The following is a 21,860-nucleotide window of genomic DNA, read 5'->3' as shown; positions in this document are numbered from 1 at the left end:
ACAATGACGACGGAAGTAAGATGATGGTGGTCAGCGACGGGAAGACGGCTATCACGTCACGAACCAGGCATCCAACTTTACGTCGGGAGAAACCAGGATGTATAACCGAAAACAAAAAATGCCGCTTTGGTTCGGGTTCGAGATCAACGCGCTCCGGTTTCATTCTGTTTCAGTTCCGGTTCGGAGAAAAAAAGTTTTATAATGGTTCGCGAACCGGTCCACTAACCGGTTCAGCGCAGCCGATTTTATCCTGCCCCATGGCGATATGCTGCATAGTACTATCGACTTATCCGCATGGGCCATGCCCAAGTTTCATAAAGACGTGGTAAATATTTACGAATGAATTACACATATACGGGGGAATTTTCGTGTACATATTAAAAACAGAAGTAATTAGTTAAAATCCCTGCATAAGCGTAAGGCCTGCGTATCCTGCATGCTCGTTGCTTTGAAAACAGCAGAGTCAGTTAATTTTCGTTTCAGTTTTTCGTTTACTACCGAACTGGCCGGGAGCAAGCTGTGGCAGGTGATATATGGTATCGAAGACAGCGCGATTTCACATTGTGTTATACAAATTACAACTTCAAACTTCTATTCTGTAGCAAAGCAAGAAGCCAGCACTTGACATTTAATCCACTCTGCTCCTTCTTTAGAAGCAGTTGAGGGAATTGGTGCTTCTGAACGAATAACAAGGACTGTTTGTGCTGAGTCATACGTCGGTGCTTCTTGGACATGCACACGTTACGCGTAGTCATGGGCTGGTTATGGACGGACAATGAAGTCAAAAGCATAGGTCGGCAAAATAAACGCAGCTCGCTCACACTCACTCACAAATTATATTTTTTTGCTTCGGGCTCACTTGCACTCATAGTCACTAAAGGTCTACTCAGCCGCGTTCACTCGGACTCAATCACCAGAATCAGATTCAGGCAGGTCTACTTGGACTGCAGGCTCTCTCGCGAATTGAACACATCATTGAATAAAAAATCTTCATGCGGCACTAACCTATCGCACATGTAGAGGGACTACAAACACTAAACATTTGGAAAAAATATACATAATCTGGTGGTGTAACAGCAGGCGGAGTTAGCCTGGCAAACTTCGTCCACAATCGTTCTGCTCAGCATCTCATATGTTTACTAATATTAAACGTATGAGATTTAAACGCAAGCATATGTTACGTATTACGTATTACTGTGCCGAGGAAAGCATATGTCCCCTTGAAAAAGACTAGTTCACTTGTCGAAACGTTGGCTCTTGCTTTTACCTCGTTCTCGGGTCGCTCATCGTATTACGTATAGTAATAGGTAAAAGGTTACTTATTTCCTGTGCATCACAATGTTTTGTAAGAAACAAATATGTGTGACACGCGATGTTTGCAATGTCAAAATTACTTACACTAAGCGTAAATAAAATGTGCTTGTGCTGTGTGTTTGTTCATGCGTGCATGCACGCGCTTGCGGCGTGCAGGTCTGTTTTCGACAATTAAGATTAGAATTTGCTCCTTTCTTTCTGGCACTGTGCGGCATGAAGGCTTGCTTCGTAAACAAAAGTGAACGATGCTGAAATTGTGCGAGAAAAAGGAACTTTATTTTAGGCACGGAGCGATTTTAGGTAACGCCACTTCTTAACTACGATTCACGAAGGCATCACTGAAAGTCCAGTTCCAGTCTACGCGATATAAGCGCAGATGCACATTTCCAACGGTGGTACTGCTGACAGTCATGTTTACCCTCACTAGCGCTGAACGCGAGCACCAAACGAGGAGGAAGGAAAAGGACTAGGCAGGAGCGTCACGTAACCATCTTGAAGCATAGTCATACAGAAATAAAGGAAACACTCATGGGGAACAGGCCCTCACCACATGATGCGCAAGCGGTAATTTCTAGCCGCTGAGCCTGCGGATTGTGCGCGAGAGAATAGGCAGGAGAGCGCGTAACGAGGGTTGATTGTGACGAAGGCGCCACTGGCGACAATGTCTTTAAAAGGCCCGGCAACCATGGAGGGCCTACTACGGGGCACGGCGTCAGAGAAGGCTGGCTTGCCTAGCCTACTTGGCATCGTGCTGCCTCTGAGCTTTCTCTTCTTATTTTTCCAGCCATCGAAGGCACAAAAGTGTACCGCGTGATAAAGCTACACTGCGGGCGTTGAATCGAACTACGATTCACAAGAGCACTGCTGAAAATCCAGATCATATCATCCTGCTCGAAAGCTGCGTTGGATACTGAGCACTTGGAAGGTCCGGTCGCTCCGCGGAAGCAACAGGAGTACCACTCATAGAAACGGCACTAGCATAGGTGCGCAGAACGACCAGAAAAACAGCAGTGCCATGATGTCAGTCGTCAGAACGCCAGCTATCACCGCTTCCACACGAAAGCACGAGCCCAGTACACACAAAACAGGGGAGTGGTTGAGCGAACACTTAACGGAAACAGTAACTGAGTTTGACCGAATCTAGCAAACTAGAGAAACTCGGAGACGTCGATATCGCTCACTTCTCGCAACCCCGCAGCCCACAGCACCATAGCGTCTCGCTTTCTCTGACCTTGGCCGCAACGGTGAACGGCAAAGCTTACAGAGCACGCACTACTCACATGTTCCCTTCCAAACTAGCCTCCAGTGTGGCGCACAGGCGCGACTTGTAGTCAAACGCGAAGCAAAGAGATACTTGAGTTGCCGGTGGTGCGATAAGGACGGGCGTAAAGCTGGAGACGCGCGGCGCGCGTACAGGAGGATAGCTGGGTAGAGGAGGGGAGGCCTGGAGTCGCACGTGCAGCGCGGATCCGAACAACAATGGCAATGACGGCTGCGTATTCCCGTGCTCGCTCATGTCTATTTTTATGCACTCTTTTTACGGTGGTGGTAGTGGTGGTGGTGGCGGTGGGTCGTATATAGAAACAGGCGGGTTTAGTCTGGTGATCAAAGCCGGCAACTGCTCTGTCCTAGCATATGTTACAATATCGCTGCGGTGTTTCACCACATGTCCATCAAACCAGTCTCTCTGAAGAATGCAATATGAAGCTTTTTTGCGGGCTATAACTGGTCCTTCGGGGAACACAAGGAGTTGCAGGCATGCATGCGGAAGGTCCCTTTTTTGCAGATCACCCAGCAGAGCATCCATTTTATCTTGGCATTTCGGGCACGACCGCAGAAAGTGTTCAGTGTCTCTTGTCTCGCCGCTGTCTGTACAGTTCGAAGGATAGATACGCCCAGTCTTAGATAACCATGCAGGTGTACGAACAGAAACGGTCCCTATTCGATATACACGTGAGGCTTTCGCTCGACGAAATCTTTTGGTTACGTAGGGTATGTGTGCCGAGGTCGCTGAAGTTTCCAGCACATACCGATCGTATATACCTATCCTCGCACAAAACGCAACTTGTGAATAGGGTGCGTCAACTGAAGTATTATTAATCGAACAATCCTGCAAACATTGAGCCCCCGTTCTCGCGTTATACGATTAGACCATGTCGTGCCGAACCGGTAACCGTTATTATTTTCGGTTCAGGTACGGTTCGGGTACACGCACGTTCCAAAAATAGCTGTTCGGGTTCAGGATCTCCATCGAAAATTGCGGTTCAGCTATGGTTTTTGGTTTGACACTCTGGAACAAACACAGTTTTCTTATGCGAGTGATTTCTATGTGGACGATAAACATTATGATGACGCTTGCGACAGAGGAAACAAGTCTTTATAAAGTATTATTAAATGATATTCCTGTAAAAATATTGCGTGGCAAGAACTGCGGGTACATAATTTATAAGCAGATGAAGATATGGCCTTCGTAATCTTCGCCGGGTCTTCTCCTATAGAAGAAAGAGAGCGACATAAAGAGCGGGCTCCAGGAAACCTGCTTCTTGTTTATTTATCTCCGTTCTCAACTCAGTGTCTTGCGTCTTCGTTACGTCCTATTCCCTTTCTCCCCTGTCCCTGGCACCAACGAGCGGGCTTGGCGATTCTCATCTCGCATTCAGTGCTCGACTTGATGGGCCGTCGGAGCGAGATCCACGCAGGTCTTCTTCGTCTCACGCCCGTTGCCCACCGGCGCACGGCGATGGAGCTAACGAGCTTAAACTCCTCGCGCCACAGCTACAGCTACGGATGCGGCTACGGTTGCGGCTGAGGGAGAAATGGAAACCGTGAGATGGGACCCGAGCACTTAACTCGGCAAGCTCGAACGCTTCGAGTCTCTTTGCTTTTTTCCTAATTACCTGCTCCTGCTACTCCGTCGTCGACGTCTTCCTTGCAAACTACCTGGGCATTGCAAAGGCGGCTGCGGGAGAGTCAACCCGGGGCAAGAAAAAAAGAAAAATAAAGAAGAGGAGAGACAAGTGAATCCTGATTGTACCAAGAGGAAGCAATGAGAAAGACGCGAGATTGCGAGCAAGATGAGCGAAACGACATGTGAGTGGGAAAAGCATTAAGCGCAAGGCGGAAAAGACAAACAGCGAGCGGTTTGAGCTGCGTTATGCTGCGCAGTATGTACGCCGCAGCGGAGAAACACCGGTCGCACTTTGTTATTGTTTTCGTGAGGCAAATAAACGTGCGCAGTCTCTTCCAGACCCTTACCACAGTTCTTTGCTGGCACTGTTCTTTCGTAACGCAATTCTCAGAGAAAGAATGACGAAAAGATAACAGGAAAAAAAAGAGGGGGGGGGGGGGGGGGCATGGAGGATATGCAGCAACAATCCTGGCAAGGCGGAAACAGGGCGTATGAGAGCGCTTAGTCGACTTCCGTAGTTCGCGAAATGAAAGCCGATTAGTTTCCTCGGCAATATACGAGCATGTATATGTTTTGAAATCTTGCGATAGACCGATGTGCGAAGTTACAACAATAAAAAAACTAGCATAAAATCTGTTGAAAGCACACATGAAAATGAAGGTGTGTCGACGTAGCCCATACATACTGCTTTTCTGAAGCTCGGATTCTGCGAGGATAACTGGCCACATAAGTTTATCTTCCGTTTTGGCTAAGTCTAACAACAAAGAAAGTATCTAAACGAAGCAAAATTAAGGGCGCACACGACATTGTAAACTGAACTTGCGAAAGTTTTGTAACTGATTATGCAATAGCGCGGATTATAGCGCATTCAATATTCACGTCATCAGAAATGAACCACGGTATTATACGTTCCAGTGGACTTCTTACCTTGCGCCTTTGGTTCATGGAACCGCGAAGGCAGTGTGAAACAATATAGAAACGGCACAGAGAGCAGGGCCTCTTTTAAACTTCAAAAAGTTTCAACACATCACCTATGTCGTAAAAGCATCGAGTGAGACGGAGAGCGAACGGGAATGCTCGTTGCAGAGCGCACGCACGGTAGGCTGCAGCGTCAAGCTACGCTGCCTTTCTGCAGCTCCTTTCTTCGAGCCTATTCTCTCTCACTTCAATGTATCCATGAAGTGGCAAAAACAGTGGGCAGTAGATACGTGCATAGAAAGTGCTACCCTGTATCTTCTGGAAGTATATATATCGGCGAGCAACTCGAACGTCATTGTAAGTATATTTACTTGTTCGCTTCGCTCATCGTATAATCGTGACATCGAAAAGGCGGGCGCGGCACAGATTTTTCAGCGAAACGAAAGAAAGTCCTTTTCTCGACATCTATCCTAGTGGTCGTCCCGCAGAAGCGGAAAAAGAAGGAACATTACCAAGAAGAGGCCAATGACAGTCTAGAGGCCATCGACCGGTTTAATAGTTGAATTGCTCTCGAAGTTCCATAAATAAGGTTCAGGATTACTGAACTGGCTGCGTTTTTCTGTCGATTCAAAGCGAACATACCTACACCTGATCGGCTTTCGCAACGCTTTTACATGGGTCGCAGTGCGTGTCTGCTGCTTGTGCAGAGCAAGAGTATGTTCGAATATCTGTATATATGTAGAGCGAGTATTACAGCATCGCAATAAAGATGTAAGATGTATCCATGGCTGCTGGCGGGAGAGATAGGTACGCCTAATGCGGATCCCTTACGTATGCACGAAGCTTCGCGATGGGGAGGAACCATGCTTCGCTGTTGCTTCAGCGGAGATGCCGGTATGATATCGGCTAACTTGATCCCTTTGAGTGAGCCTTTCATCTCCTTTTCTCAATTCCAACTTTATATAAATTATTTCACTGTGTATTCTCTCTGCTAACAGAACCTCGTCAGTACATATCACATTGGTCCTGGTTGTCGCAATGCAGACACAACATCGCAACTGAAAGTGCACGCATGAGAAGATCTGCGGATCATCAGAAAAAGAAGAAAGGAATCACAGAAAGCAATTCTGAAGAAGAAATTGTGCAAATCTAACGCACATTTCGGAATCTCTTTAAAGCGTGCCTTTCGTGAATCGGTTACTGAAATGCTCTAAATTTGCCCATTTCATTCTTGCATCTAAAGCTGGGGCGCGGGCCTGTACTCTCGCGCTCCCGCGCTACGCAATGCGCGAACACTTTCCTTCTATTCCTTCATTATCGTCCGCGTCTTGGTCGATCTACCGTTATGGTTGTGTGCCTTAGTAAGAAAATCCTTATCATCATCAACACGCAGCAATCATCTCAAAGGAGTAGTTGGCGTTGACACGATATAAATACTCTTGCGCTTGTGGCCTGATGGTCTGGCAAGTGGGAAGAGAGAGTTTAGAACGTTTTGTTTTCTCATTGGAACTGTGCTCTCGCTGACGTATATTTGTTGCAATGAGAATATTTAGGTATCGCTTGTTGTATCACTGAGGAATTCTGTAGAAAACGAGGCCAGTAGCCTGACGCCTATAAGCGTAGTAAAGATGACAGTTCTATCCTGCATGTGAGCTATTCCCCGCGAGAGCAACAACCAGCAGCCGCGGTGAGGATTGTGACATTCTGCGTTTGCACGAAACAATTTTTTTTTCGCAATCGGACATGTTTTTGCTTTCAAACGCACTTTCAACCTAGATTATTTTTTCTCTTTCGCGACATCACGCTCTAGTGGAGTCGGTATTATTATATTCAATAAAGCTTTGCTGCGAGATCAGCATGTTTTTTATGGTAGGACAGGGAAGGTATTGACGTTTCTTTCTGCGCTATCTTCATTTAGGTTACGTATTTTGTGCATCTATGTACCCGCGCAGGCTACTAAGTCCAATTATTTTTTTTCGTGGCGTGGACGGGTATTTCCTGGACGGTCGTAGCGTGACGCTTGTTGGGTATTTTAATCGCGTTTTAGACACACGAGCAGATGTGCAAGACCCGGACTGGGGTCGCCCTGATTGGAACGCACGGGAGTTGCGTCGCCTCGTCCAGCACCTTTCGTTGCTGGATGCATATCGACTTTTTCATGGTTCTTCATTTGTCTGGACGTGGCGACGCAGCGCGGCGTCAAGCAGGTTAGACCATGCCTATGTGCCAAGCAATTTAGCCCAGTATGTCTCGAAATCTGATGTGATAACTTTAGCATTATCTCCTGTTTATATTTCCCATTACAGACCAGTTAAGCTTAAAGTTTTCTCCCCAGCTTCTTCATCACCAAAATCTTGGCGCCTCGTCACCCGCGTTCTACATGACGCGCACTCGCGCTCTTGTTTGTCAACGAGTCTTGCGCGCCTCTCCTTCTGACTCTCTTTCTGTCTGACCGAGAGTCATGGGACGCGCTCAAGGTGCAGTGGCGTCTGCGTTGTTCTGTTGAAGGTCGTGCACTCAGACGATGCACGTCAGAGGAAATGGGGGATACTGCCACGAAGCTCCGTATTGCCCTTCGGGTCAACTGACTCCGCTGATGCGGTCAAGGCAGCGTGAGCTACGGAGGCGTTACCAACCCCTCATCGCAGCGTCGTCTTGGTCAGCCGCTGCTCGGCGATGCAGACGTAATCCGTGTGCACATACTGAAGTTCGGCGCTTTCCAAGAAACTCGCTTTTTGGACAACATGCAGAATGCATTCTGTTCTGTGGCCCCAAGATCACTTCCTATTATGTCGCTTCCCGCGCGTGATTCTTCGCCCTTTGTATGACATTTTGAAAACATGGCGCGTACGAATATGCGAATGGATCATGGTAACGTCGAAATGCTTAGTGCATGGGCTGCCTCAGGTTCCACCTGAGGTCGCTTAACGTCTTTGTGCACGACCGTCAGCTGACGAGGTGAAGGCAGCTTTATCTTCCATTAAGCGTGGCTCGGCCCGAGGGCCGTACGGGTTGCCCATACAGATTTATCTAACATTCCGGGGAGATATTGGTGCCACTTTCGTGTCTGTTATCAGTCGCTGCTTTGAGAACTTTGAATTCCCGTCTAGCTTTCGCGACGGTCGTATTGTGCTGATACTTAAGCGCGATTCACAATCAGTTCGTCCAGAGGAACGGAGGCCAATCACGCGTCTCAACGTTGACTACAAAACCTTCACAGCTGTTCCCACCCGACGCTTGGGAAGCCTGATGCCTTCCTTAATAGGACACCATCAGGCATGCCCAGTCCCTGGCAGAGAGATATACAGTCTCTCGTTCGTTACGTGTGACATAATGACATGCACGCTGACGAGGTCAGCACGTGGTCTCTTACTTTCACTAGATGAATAAAAGGCAGTCGATCACCTTGAACACAGCTACACATTTTATGTACTGACCTCGATCGTTCAGCTTTTTGTCAAATTATGTTGAACCTATTAGGACCCGCCTATTCAAATATCTGAAGTACATTGTTTATTGATGGTCGTGAAAGTGCATCATTTCCCGTTACTCGTGGTGTTCGTCAAGGGTACCCTCTATCCCCAGTACTCTTTGTGCTCAGCCTTGAGCCATTTCTGCGCTCAGTATTGAGAGACCCTTACGTGTGCGGTCTCCCACTGCCTGGTAGCGGTGTTCTGAAAGTGACAACCTTCGCCGATGACATCACGTTGTATCTCAGGGATGAAGATAGCTTATCCCGTAGCCTTCAGATTTTAACTAAGTAAGGAAATATTTCAGGTGCTGGCTAAATTTTTCGAAATGTCATTATTTGTTCGTTGGTTCACCACAGTCACGCCAAAGTCCCCTTTTCCGTCTTCAAAAGAGCGATTCTCTTCCTATTTTAGGCCTTGATTACACCTATGATGGCATATCAGACTGTGTGGCTTTCAATTCTTGAAGATATTGTGGGCATTTATAAGCTAGACTTTGTCATCTGTACATGATCATCATCATGTGGGGTTCATATGGCGTTCTTCTTCATCATCGCTTGTGGGGCTCGCGCTTGTGTGATCCGTGCTTTGGGCGTGGTCGGTTCGCCGCATCTCCGACGCGTAATAAACGTCAGGATAACTGCTGCATCACAAGTGGTGGAGCTGCGGGGCAGCCGAGGCCGAGGTGGTTGAAGTAGAACTGCCCGTTGGCTCGTCCTGCGACATACTGGCGGACAGCTGGCACAATCGGCGACCTGATCGAAGCTCCAGGAGGTTCAGCGGGGAGTCAGAGGACGGAGGACCGTCAAGCGGACAAGTGCAACCGGTTCCGTGTCCGTCGCAACCATTTGAAGTCATTGGCATTGACCTGTATGGTCCTCTTCCTGTGACTCTCACCGGTAAACAATGGATTGTGACAGCCGTTGACCATTTGACGCGCTACGCCGAAACAGCTTGTGTGAGTTCTGCCTCAGCGTCTGAAGTTGCTGCATTCGTACTTCAAGCCTTAATACTGCGTCACTGTGCTCCTCGCGTCCTCCTGGGCGACCGTGGAAAAGCATTCCTCTCGCAACTAGTAGACGAAGTACTCAGAGCCTCTGGAAGCACCCACAAGACTACCTCCAGTTACCATCCTCAAACCAACGGCCTAACAGAGCGATTTCATCGCACGCTGTCCGACATGCTAGCTATGCACATCGAGCCAGATCACAGAAACTGGGACGCAATTTTGCCATTCGTGACTTTTGCGTACAATACCGCCGTTCAACGCACGACCGGTTACTCGCCGTTTTACCTTGTCTATGGTCGTTCGCCCTCTTCCTACCTTGACGTCTCTTTCTTCGCGCCAACTGTCAATCGATGCCCATCCTCCGGTGAAGAATATGCGTCCCGCATTCTGCGTTGTCGCCAGCTCGCCCGCATCAACACGGAAGCACGGCAACAGGACCGCAAGCAGCATTACGACGCCTCTCACCGCGTCGGGTGCTTCCGCCCTGGCGAGGAAGTACTACTCTGGACACCAGTTCGTGCTCCTGGCTTGTGTGACAAGTTTCAGCTTCGGTTCATCGGCCCCTACAAAGTCTTGGAGCAGACCTCTCCGGTTAACTATCGCGTGGCGCCAGTTATTGTCCCAAATGACCGCCGCTGCCGCGCTGCTGAGGTTGTCCACGTTTCCCGTATGAAGCCTTTCACGAGTCGTTTGCCGCCCATTTGAACTGCGGCCAGGATGGCCGCTCTCGCGCGAGGGGACATTAGTGTGGGCATTTATAAGCTACACTTTGTCATCTGTACATGACCATCATCATGTGGGGTTCATATGGCGTTCTTCTTCATCATAGTTTGTGGGGATCGCGTTTGTGTGATCCGTGCTTTGGGCGTGGTCGGTTCGCCGATCTCCGACCTGTAATAAACGTCAGGATAACTGCTGCATCACAATATGTAAGATGAAATATTCAAGATGTTCATGGGTATGATTTACCCCTATTAAGAAGAAAGGACTTAGCACAGTCTGTATTTTGTGGCCGAGTGTGGTACGTTTGTCACGTTGTACAGCCACCATTGCGGATTACTAGGTCATTGCAGTCCCTCCTTGGTTCCTTCTTCCATAGTCGGGCAGTACAGAACTGGTCTGTCGCGCGGCGCTTGGGCAACCGCGCGCTCTCGCGGTGGGTTCGCGTTCCCATCCATGTCTGTCTGCGATTTCTGCTCCACCTGTTACAGCGTTATCAGTGTCCCGCGCCTGAATTTGCCTTCTATTTCCTTGGCACAAAAGTTCCTTACATGTTACCGGGCGTTCACTTAAATCGCGGACCACAAGTGTTAAACGCACCTACATTTTACTGTACGGCCGTGGCATTTTATCGCCACGTACAACAGGTATGTACTGATGTAGACGTTCTCGAAAACCGTGTTGTAGATACTATGCCAGCCTTACTGCTTTCTCTAGTTCCCCCAGCGCGCCGCGCACGTTCCAATAATGTGTCGTGGGATCCGATAACGGCGGCATTTCTGCCTGGCCACCTACGCGACTTCATGTGGCGTCTAGGGTGGCAAGTGCTCCCATGCGTGACAGGCTAGAGCGGTGGGGCGTAGTCCCATCTTCGCTGTGTCCCAATTGCCCCCTTCAAGAATCCAATAAACATCTTCTGTTGCAATGCGTCGTTGCCAGGGTATTTTGGAGGGCCATGCGTACTGTTTTCCGTGGCCTTGGAGTTAACTGCTTTATTACATTTGGTCGCTGCTCCTTTCCCCACTTTGCGCGACATTTAATTGCTGCGGGGGCTTTTTGTCTATGGCGTAACCGGTGCGAGGCAGTTGCTGCGGGGCATCGTCGCCGTGCTCTGTTCCCACTTCTGGGGAGGCTCTACTCTGAGCTACTGTCGTTTCTGTCAGAGGAGTTGTTCTTCCTTGGAGAAGAAGAGTTCCTTCGACAGTGGTTATGCCGTTTTCTGTCGGTGGCTGATGGATGCGTATGGTTTAATTTTCGACCAGCCTGGTTCTTGTAGCCAGGCCATCAAAAGTATTCATTTATTGTGCATTGAATGTAGGTTCCCGTCATTTCTGTATGTGCGTGATCTCGTATACATGATCATTTTTGTACATACACCTCTCATAGCATCAATACAAAATTATGTAAAGTGTCTCTGTCACATCATCATTGTACATAACCATTGTGTGCACTGCATATATTGAACATCATTTTATACATGTGACAATGAGTTTATGTGTAGCTGTGCCTTTCCGTGGGTCTATTTGGTTATATGTTAGTGAGTGAGGCGTCGGACACTACTTTGACAACGTGCCGTGTGTACAATGCTTCATTTTTTGTATACGTTATCGTCCTGGTGGAATTGTGCTGTGATGTGACTCAGTGTTCGTAGCGTCTCTTGTTGAAATAAACTTTTTCTAAACACACAACCTTTTATAAACCCACATGGAGGGCTAAAAAAAAAGCTTCGCTTTAAATATTTTACTGTGGTAATGCACCTTCATCTGTGAATGCATAAATTGGGACCACGCTCCGTCTGGTAATAAAGTCACAGTTCAAAGCAAGGCAGCACAGCCGCATGAGCTGATTCTCTCGTTGAGCAAAATCGCTCGGATCATACGACGCCCGGTGCACTACGTCACGCAAAAGCGATACTATCGCCGAAAATAATCATCCGAGAATACGACCCAAACTTTCACCTGGTTCGTGTCTGCCAGGAGCGCAACTCCGCGAATGCAGGTCTTTGCGCAGCGTTCTACCTCGCACGAGGGCGTCGTCTGCCCATAACGCCCTTTCTAGATTTTACTCTGACGTCACACTCTATTAAAGCACAGTATAGTTGGTTCGATGCGTATAAGAAACGGAAAAAAATATACGACGGACACGTGTGGTGATTAGCGTGTCACATGTCGCAAGATTTATCTTTAATTATCAGCCGAGGTAGCTCAACGGCTTTGGCGTTGCGCTGCTGAGCTCTAGGTGGCGGGTTCGATGCCCACCGCGGCGGCCGCATTCTGACGGGAGCGGAACGCATACACGGTCGTGTGCCGTGGAATGGGCGCGCGTTAAACAACCTTCAGGTGGTCTACATTATTCCGGAGTCCGGTGCAATGTCTCAGTCATAATGCTTCATAATGACATCCTCGTTATGGCACGTAAAATGCCAGAATCCGATTTCTTATTTAATAATTTTTCTTCAGAAACCTAAAGGCAGCAGGTCGAATATTTTGATTCGATAAAATATTCGCGCTGTACTTTTCATCGTGTACGGCATAAGAGGAAGAAGTAGTGCACGCGTCATTTTCCGTAAACAAAAGCTGAAGAGCGCGTGCGCAAACCGCGCGTGAGCTTGCGTTCGACTCGGAGCGGGCAAGAAGCCCGGCCTGTCCCGTCTCTGACCGTCTAAGTCCTCCCCTTGTAACCGTGCTAAGACGAGTGAGTGGCGCTTTTGCTCATCTTTCGTTCCCTCACTGTTCGTCTAAAAGGGGCATTGTGCCACTGTGCTCTACAGCGACGAAACTATAGCGTCTTGCACCGATGTCGGTTCATTTCCTGTCTACTTTACCCACAGCGATGTACTTAACGTGAGGTGTTCTAAGCCTAAGCGGAACCTTTCTAACCTTTTAAACTTCGCTGAGCATGACCTATTCTATCCAAGCCTCAGAGCTACCGTACAGCTTCCCGTGAATTGATTTCTTGCTACGGCACTCGAAGAATGAGCTCTCACATTCAGTCTCTTGTCTCCGTCGCAGATAAGCAGAATTTGTTGCGGCTTCCGGGTGACGGCCGTTTGCCAGAGCCGCAAAGAACAGCAGCGGCTGTGGTCGCAACCAACCGGATCGAGTGGGTACGAGCCCGCATCCACGACAGTGACGACACGAGTGTCATGAAGCGCACCGACGTCAGCGACGATGACTTCAGCATTGTCTATGTGGTGTCGCGTGGCGCAGCGTGTTCCTTCGACTTGACGCCACCTCCCATCCTTGTCACTGCGCTACCGCGTCCATTCGGCCCCGACCGCTGTTTTGTCGTTGGTGAGCATGTCTACTGGACCAAGAACCACGACAACGCCAAGTTTCAAGCTGCAATTTGCGACTACGACATCGATGTTCTCCAGAAGACCAAACACGCTCCATTCCTGCGGTACCCGGAGCCAACCGGTAACAACAACGAGGACGTCCTAGAGAAAAAGAGTAGCGGCACAGCTGAGCCGAATATTGTTGTCTACACGAACTTCGACGCCGCAGGGCTGCGTTCGACTAACAGCAAGAGCTGCAACAATGCACAGCTGGTCCCGGCAACCGTCGGGCAGAAGCCGTGGGAAGGACTCGAGGATGGTCACTACGGTCCCGTGGTCAGGACTTACGGGACAGTGTCAGTCAACAGGGGAGGTCTCACAGGCGTTGACGTCTCAGCAGACCACGCGGTGCGTGTCGTGGTCGCCGAGCGCTGGTGGTTGCTCCGAGGACCCCGGCTGGATGCGACTGCTTCGACACTACCCCGTGCAGTCGTGTGCTGCATAAATGTAGCAACGTTTGCGTAGCTACAGGAAGCCACTTAGCCACGATGTCTAGGCACAGAGTCATGCGTGGGCTGCCGAACCACGGACTCGTTTACCTCGTAGACGCCACGGGAACAAAGTCAAACAAACTAGTTTTGCGTCAAGTTTGTTCAATTGTATTACGTTTGCAAAATATGTATTAAAATCACGTAAAACAATTGTTACGCTCGAAATCTTTGTACGTTGTTTTTGATGTTTTAATTCTTTTATTAAGGGGAAAGCCTTAAGTGGCTCGTTGCAATGGCTCATACCCGAAAAAAGCGGCGTCTGGACCAGTGATACAAAATAAGTTGAGTGGTACAAAAATATCACCAGCAATTGCCCATACCCGAAAGAAATAACAATCCGTAATGGCGCATGCCGCCGCAAGCAAGCAAAGATGCCCTGGCTAAATTTGAGTGAAGGCACGAAAAAAAAAAAATAAGAACGAAGGAAAGACAAAGAAAAGATCAACATCACGAATGTCTCATACATCCCGTAAGCAAGCAAAAATGCAATGGCTGAATATGAAAGAAAAAAGGAAAGAAAGCAAGAACAAAAAAAAGAGAACAAAGAAATAAAGAACGAAAGAAAGGAAAAAGAAAGACGGAAAGAGAGAATGAAAGAAAGAACAACGGAAGCTTTAGGTAGTGCATTAGGTGCTCGCATATGTTGTTGAGAAGGTCGATCTACAGCGCCACACGTTTGCTTCACACTACGGCTCGTTATGTCTTTCAAGAAGTTTGACGCGGTGTCCTTGGGCAATTTCTTTAAGATTTGTGCTCATTTGCACAAATGTTATACACCATTTCGCTGTTTAAAGCATAGGCCCTGGACGGCTTCCGGTTTTGCTCACTGACATAGACCGTCAAATTTAGCGGCAACAAAAAAAAAAAAAGGCGATGGTAAGTTTCCTCAAGCAAGAATTCCTCAAATTTTCGGTACTTTCCCTGTGACCTGGATGAGCAGGTCTCGGTCGCGTAGAGGAAGCCGCGAGCGAACAGGGACTCCGGGCCGACTAACCGCCCTCGTCTCCAGCAACTGGTTTCAAATAAAGGCTTTGTCAATCTACCCTGCACCTAATTACAGTTTTACAAGTCAAGTTTACCCCAAATAATGCGAATAATTATAATTGTCTCACGCCTTTATTTTATCTGTAAACGTAAAATCATTCCCGCACAACCCACATTACGATGACTATCGACTGTAATGCGCTTAGAATGGAAGCAATATCGCAACGCAACGTAGTAACACCATCGAAACGCTTTATGTATTAAGCGTGCTGCAGTGGGGCTTAGAACACTCCGCCATCCAGTGGCGCCGCCTAGAAGCCCTCGCGTGGCCTCCGAAATGCGTGGTGCGCCCATGCATGCGCTGAGAAAGGCATCATTCGGCAACCGGGCTCCTCTCTCGTACCTATTCCTAAACACGTTGCGCCATCTAGTAGCGCTGCCGAGAAATCCGCGCGTTGCCTCAGAGACAATATCGCTGCGTGGTGCACAGCTGCGTGCGAGCGCTACCCAAAGACAAATACTCAGTGACCCAAGCTGGCGAGAGGTTCATTGAAGAGCAGCGCATACGCAGTGCATTCGTGGTGCAGCTCGCTAAAGACTTGGCATGAAAGTCGTTCATTGAAAAGCGGTACATACCCAGTGTCTCAGCTTGCTTTAGCGTCGGGCTGCTGCCTGTGAGGAATCCGTGTAAAGAGAATTCGACTCTACCCAGCACTGGAGACATTTCAAAGGTTTTCTAATGGTAAACTCGGCAGCACCAAATGCAGTCTGGCTCCTTTCCTGCTGCACTAATGCTGTTGCGTGGTGCATCCGACTATGCCGTCTATCGGCACCACCGTAAGGTCTGCGCTCGGGGTGGGTTCGATTCCGCCGAGCATTCAAAGTTGGCGTTTAAGACGTTAAGTTGTCACACACCCACTGGCGCATACCCAGTGATCCAAGTTGGTATCGAGACGTTCATTGAAGATCAGCACAGACCGAGTGGCACATACACAATGCTCCAAGTCAGCGTGAAAGAGATTCATTGAAGAGCGGTGCATACCCGTGCCACATGCCTAGTCCCGCATGCCTAGTGACCCATATTGGTTTCAAAGAGGTTCGCTGAAGAGCAGCACATAGTAGGCACACAGGGCCACATAGATAGACAGATCTAAACAAACAAACAAATAGTGAGCCCCAGAAAGTGGGTGAAGTACGTTAAGAACGGTAATCACATTAATAAAGATTTCCCGTGTATCAAAACAACCAACTTATAAAAGAACTCTCTTTTCCGGCGTAGTAGACTGCATAAAGCACGTTTCCGGAAGTTTCTTAGGGCTGCAGGCTCGCTGCTGATATCGCATGCTTTATAATAGAAGTTTAAAGTAGGGGTCTACACCTTATAGGAAACCCCACAAAGGACCACTTTGCTTTCGCGTTCTGCTCTGCCGGGAAGGTGCTTAAGAATAGGGTTCCCGGCTTGCGTTGCGTCAAGCGATTGCAGCGCCCTTCCTGCACACCGAAGGAAAAACATAATCTCAGAAAAAAATGAAATAATACAATACGTAGGATTTTACATGCTGAAAAGTATAGCTCAGATAGTCTTTTCAATGAGGAGTCGTTGACGCGTTTCTGAGATGTTCACATCGGCGTTGACAAGACGCAAAGCTGGTTTGGGCTACCGGCCTATTTCTTTTAGCGTTAGGGGCGTGCGAAAAAAACAAACCCAAAGATAGCGTTCGGGCTGGGCGCATGCGCATGCGCATTCTTGGATTTTACGTGCAAAACCACGATCTGATTATTAGGCAAGCCGCACTGGCTGACTACGGAATAATTTCAGACGCTGAGGGTTCGTTAACGCGCAGCCAATGCATGGTACACGAGAGCATTTGCACTTCGCCCCCATCGGAATGTGGCCGCCGCGACTGGGTATTGAAATTGCGACCTCGTGCTCATCAATGCAACGCCATAGTCGCTAAGCCAATCGTGGCGGGTTGTACTTGCACTTCAAGTGCGCTATGACATCTCTATGCACAGAAGATAGTGGTAAAGTGATGGCTTTCTTTGGCTCTTCCCCCCAACTTTGTGGTTTGTCAGTGTATGACCCTTCATGGGTAACTATGTAGGCACACTAGTTGCAATTAGTTGTTACTAGAAATAATTAAATAAAAATCAGTGCCCTTCCACTCTGTGAAGGATGAACAGCGAAGCTGGGTATGTGGACCTCTTAACGGCGAACTGCACCTCCGCCGCGGGTTAGCCCAACATTGCACAATCTTTGGGATCGGCGCACGTATGAGGAGTGCTTAACACCTGCTTCACCTCCGCCGCGGGTCGGCCCGGCATTGCACCATCTTCGGGATGGGCCTACGTATGGGAAGTATTTTGTGTATACACGGACACGATACTGGGGAACTAGCTCTTAAAGGAACACTAAAGTGAAACAATAAATCAGTTTAGACTAATGAAGAATTGTTTCAGAACCCTGCAGGCAGTCATGTAAAAAAAAAAAATTGATTATTAGATGAGAAAACGAAGGTCCAAGTACCAGCATTTGAATTTCGCTCCGAAACCCCAGCGCCCGTACATCAGCGTGACGTCAGGGATTCCAAAGTATGTTTTCGCATTTGGGCCGCGTTGGCTGAGTAATGTTTCCCGAAACTTGCCATGTTTAATATTTGGTTCCTTTAGAGCACAATGTAGTCAATCTGTACCGCTATATATAATTAGTAGGCCCTAGAAGATGCCATAAAAATCCATGACGTCACAGCCCCCAAGTGCGGGAACCTAAGTAGGCGTCGCCACCCGTATTTCGTTCTTGCGCTTTTTCTGGCTTACCAAACGTCTTATCGTTGTAAGAGTGGTGTTTTTGGTGTTGTAGAAAGGTAATTTACTGATGCAGAAGAAATCATCTTTCACTTTAGTGTCCCTTTAAAGGGAAGCTGAAGAGTCTGTCGAATTCAATAAGACGCTCATATACGGATGCGAGAACCTTATAAACCATGTAGGTCAAATTTGGGGCTTCTTTTTCAATTAGGAGCGACGTAATCGTCGATTGAAATTGCGCTGTAGCTCCGCCCTCCGTCGAATGCCGCGCGCTGCTGCTGACGCTGACGATGCGAGCGGAGACCGGAAACCGCGGTGTTGAGACGTCAACTCTAGTGTTTCGTTCCTTCGCAGCGTCCGCGACCGTGCCTGACCGTGCTTGTTTCTGCGTGCGTGCCATTGTAATCTGCTTCGATCGACCCTGCATTCCTTTGTTGGTGCGTCTGCGTGTATGTAGAGTGGTAGTCAACGTGCGTGGTAGTCAACGTGAGTGGTAATCAACGTCAGTGGTAATCAACGTGAGTGGTAATCAACGTGAGTGGTAGTCAACGTGGTAGTCAACAGATGAAGGTCACTACACGTACTGCATGAACCTGGAAGCTTTTCACTCATTTAAACCGTCTTTATAGATTGCCGACAGCTTTGGACAGCGCACAAATGCCGACGATCGCATCCCCGCTTACGTTCCACGAGGAGGCATGCAGGAACACAACACTACAGTTGTTTGACCGGAAACGAGCTCACTAGATCGGCGAAAGATCGGCGAGATCACTAGATCGCTTTGCAAAAAACATACTCACCAAAGAGCATTTCTAACACGAGGAGATGCCAAGACTTTGCTTTCGTTCGCGTCGAAAGCACTGCTCGCACCAGCATCGTTTGCTTCTTCGAGAGGCCGGCTCTTCGCAATCGGCTCGTACATGTAGGGAGTAACGCCGAACTTCTCAGAAAAACGCAGTCTATCTAAATTTTCCATTACCGTCTCAGAAAAACAGCACCAAACTACCTGGCACCGCGCTTCATGTGTAGCGGCAGCGGTCGGTTACTAGTGTTGACGTCACGAGGCGCCCGACCAATCACAGGCGGAAACGAGACGCGCGAGCTGGGCGTGTCCGCTGCTGCACTTTCCGTCGAAATAAAATATATTTGCGCTTGCTTTCGTTCAATTTCGATACGATATTCGAATTCGGAGGGTTGAAAACCGCTATGTACAGATGTTCACTCATTTTTTCTGGAAAACCTTTCAGCTTCCCTTTTAACAGCTTCGGTATAAAAATGTCCGATGGGCGGTTTCGAACGTTGACACCTAGCATGAAGGCTTGATGCTCTAAACATTTGACCATGGACGCACGCCTGAAAATTCGGAATAAACCCCTGCAATCCAGTGCTTCACACGAATCGGTGGGCTAGGCGCCTCGCGTCGCAACAAATTTACTTGCACAACATGAGCGCGCGCATCTTCTAGACGACGACGAGGAAAGAAGTTACGAAAGTACGCTCTCGTATGTTAAGTTTTATTTGAGTTAGAATCTTAATAAGAAGACTTGCAAAAGCGTCTGCTTCCGGGCCAATCTCGCGCATTGGCCTGAGCCATTCTTTGGCATCAACAAGAGATTCGCTGGGCGGATTTCATCGTTGTGTGGCGCTGTGGCGCGTTTCAGGAAGTTCAATGAGGCTGTGTCTTGTGATAAAAGCCGTTTTAATACTGACTAAATGTACCGCTTTCTCTGGAATGCACGTTCGCCACTGCAATCTGCAGCGCATCTCTTGTCGTAATGCGCAACCTATCGCTTCAAAGACATTAACCCAAGGGTTGTTCTGCCGAGATTTATTTCAAGAGCCATTGCAGGCGTACGCAGACTATTTAAAAAGAAAATCCCGTAAGTGGAAACGACTACCGCGGGACATACATAGGAGAAAATATGCGTTTGTGCAATTCTAAGTATGATTGTTACATATACACAGGCTCGACGTGCGATTCTATCAGATTAGACCTCCAATGCAGCGTTGCAGATCGGCGTTCCTCAGCGAACTTTGTTTCTTTCAATCCAGCCAATACTACCCAGCAGCCTCTCGACTGGTATTGTGGAAATGGCGCTGGCACTGTGAAAACGTTTGCGTTTTGTACACTTCTGACACCAATGTTAATATTGTCTGCTCTATTCCATGACGTGCGCAGGCCATATTGAAGTCCCTCTCCTGCGTGACGTTTGACAGCCGTTTTCATTCTTCCTTCGAGAGGCCTGCACACTGACACGACTCAACGTAAATGGAAAATAAAGCCTCGAAAGTTCATCTTACGATTTTTACCAGTTCCCACCGAAAACTTCGAGAAAACTTTGTCTCTTCAACGCAACTAGAACCTTTCATTTCACCGTCTGAGAAATTCTCTAACGGCAGAGTGCTGGACATATAGAGAACTAACATTTGCTTTTTGGCGACACGACGCCAAACTTTCGCAGGACATATGCGTTATTTTCGCTTCTAAACTCGACAGGTGTCGCCTTAGTGAAGAGAACTGCATGAAGTTCACTTTCACTCACATCGGCTCCTTGTTTTTTGTTGGTATGGTAGCTGCTGTTTATACTAGACCTTTTTTCATGACGTCAGATGTTGCCCTACCTGCATTACAAGTCAGAAATAGAAAACTTGCTGCTTGTAGTATTAACAACAGTCCTCTTGTTTTTCTATTTATTTTCATTTTGTTTTCGACGTGTGCGAATATAATATTAAATGCAGTGCTGTGGAAAGGCGGCAAAAAAAAATAAATAATAGACGTACCGGCTAATACTTTGCTAGGAAGTAAGCGTACACACACACAAAAAAAAAGGAATGAAGAAGGAGAAAAGCTTTATCTTGCTTTAACTCGATCAGCCTACAGATTCACTCTGTTCTGCATCCCATAAGATCGCCCGCGTACTACTGGATATCGGCATATTTGCTCTGAATTATCGGAACTCTGAAGATGGTCGAAAGTGCTGAAGCGTGAACAGTGCGCGTGTCCGCTGACGTCAAACAAATATTCGCTTGCGCGATATACGACTGCAGGCGCCGCACATTTCCCATTGCGTCTTAAGTCAGTGGCCTGCTGTGGCTCAGGGGCTATGAACTTGCGCTGCTGAAAACGAGGTAGCAGGTTCGATCCCTAGTCGTGTTTTCCACAATCCGCTAGGGGTAAAATGCAAAATCGCTCGTCGGATTCGGGTAGACCTCATCCCGAGAAACATGAACCCGGAGTTTAACAAGGAAAGAAGAGCAGCGAGGGCCAAGGCCCTCATTGACTTTCACGCCAAGGACGAGCACGCAAGGTTCGTGGATACGGCAGAATACCAGGGAGACTGCGCGGCGTTCGTAGTTGCCGTCATCGAGGCGTCGTCCGGCGCGACGAGGGCAGCGGCGAGCTTACGGGTCCGCGAGGCGTGTCAGGCGGAGAAGGTGGCCATTGCCCTGGCCATTGCCGACCCCGGGTGCCAGACGGTGTTGTGCGATTCGCGAAGTGCAGTGCGGAATTATGCGAAGGGCAAAGTGTGTGGTGAGGCTGTGCGCGTTCGATGCTTGGCTGACCTGCAACGGGAGAATCGGTATGTTAGAATCAAGTGGTTCCCGACGCACGCGGGCAACGATGAGTCGGAGAAGCACGATAACCACAACGAGATGGCACACACAGTGGCGCGAGCGCTAACCACCCGCGCCGCTGCAACCGACCGTCCAACGTGGTGTAGTGCCAAGGACCGCATGACGACGTTCAACGAACTTACACAGTTCCACCGCCTGGTTTGAAGGACTTTCCCACCCACGCACCCGGGGCTGAGCCGAGCGGAGGCGGTGCTGTTCAGACAATTGCAAACTGGTTCCTTACCCACCCCAGTGTTAATGACTCATCTATACCCAAAATTATATGTGA

The 21,860-nt window shown here is 48.4% G+C and overlaps 1 long non-coding RNA gene across 1 annotated transcript; it reads left to right on the top strand.

Moving 5' to 3' along the window:
* The first annotated feature begins 12,634 nt into the window (after positions 1 to 12,634).
* On the top strand, positions 12,635 to 14,769 carry LOC129387678 (uncharacterized). Its single transcript, XR_011892523.1, has 2 exons — positions 12,635 to 13,033; positions 13,351 to 14,769. It is a non-coding gene; the product is annotated as an uncharacterized lncRNA (long non-coding RNA).
* Positions 14,770 to 21,860: the final 7,091 nt, after the last annotated feature.

This window comes from Dermacentor andersoni, chromosome 2 (genome assembly GCF_023375885.2).
Source record: "Dermacentor andersoni chromosome 2, qqDerAnde1_hic_scaffold, whole genome shotgun sequence".
Taxonomy (NCBI): Eukaryota; Metazoa; Arthropoda; class Arachnida; order Ixodida; family Ixodidae; genus Dermacentor; species Dermacentor andersoni.
The sequence above is the reverse complement of the archived record's forward strand: the minus strand, read 5'-3'. Positions and strand labels throughout refer to the sequence as shown.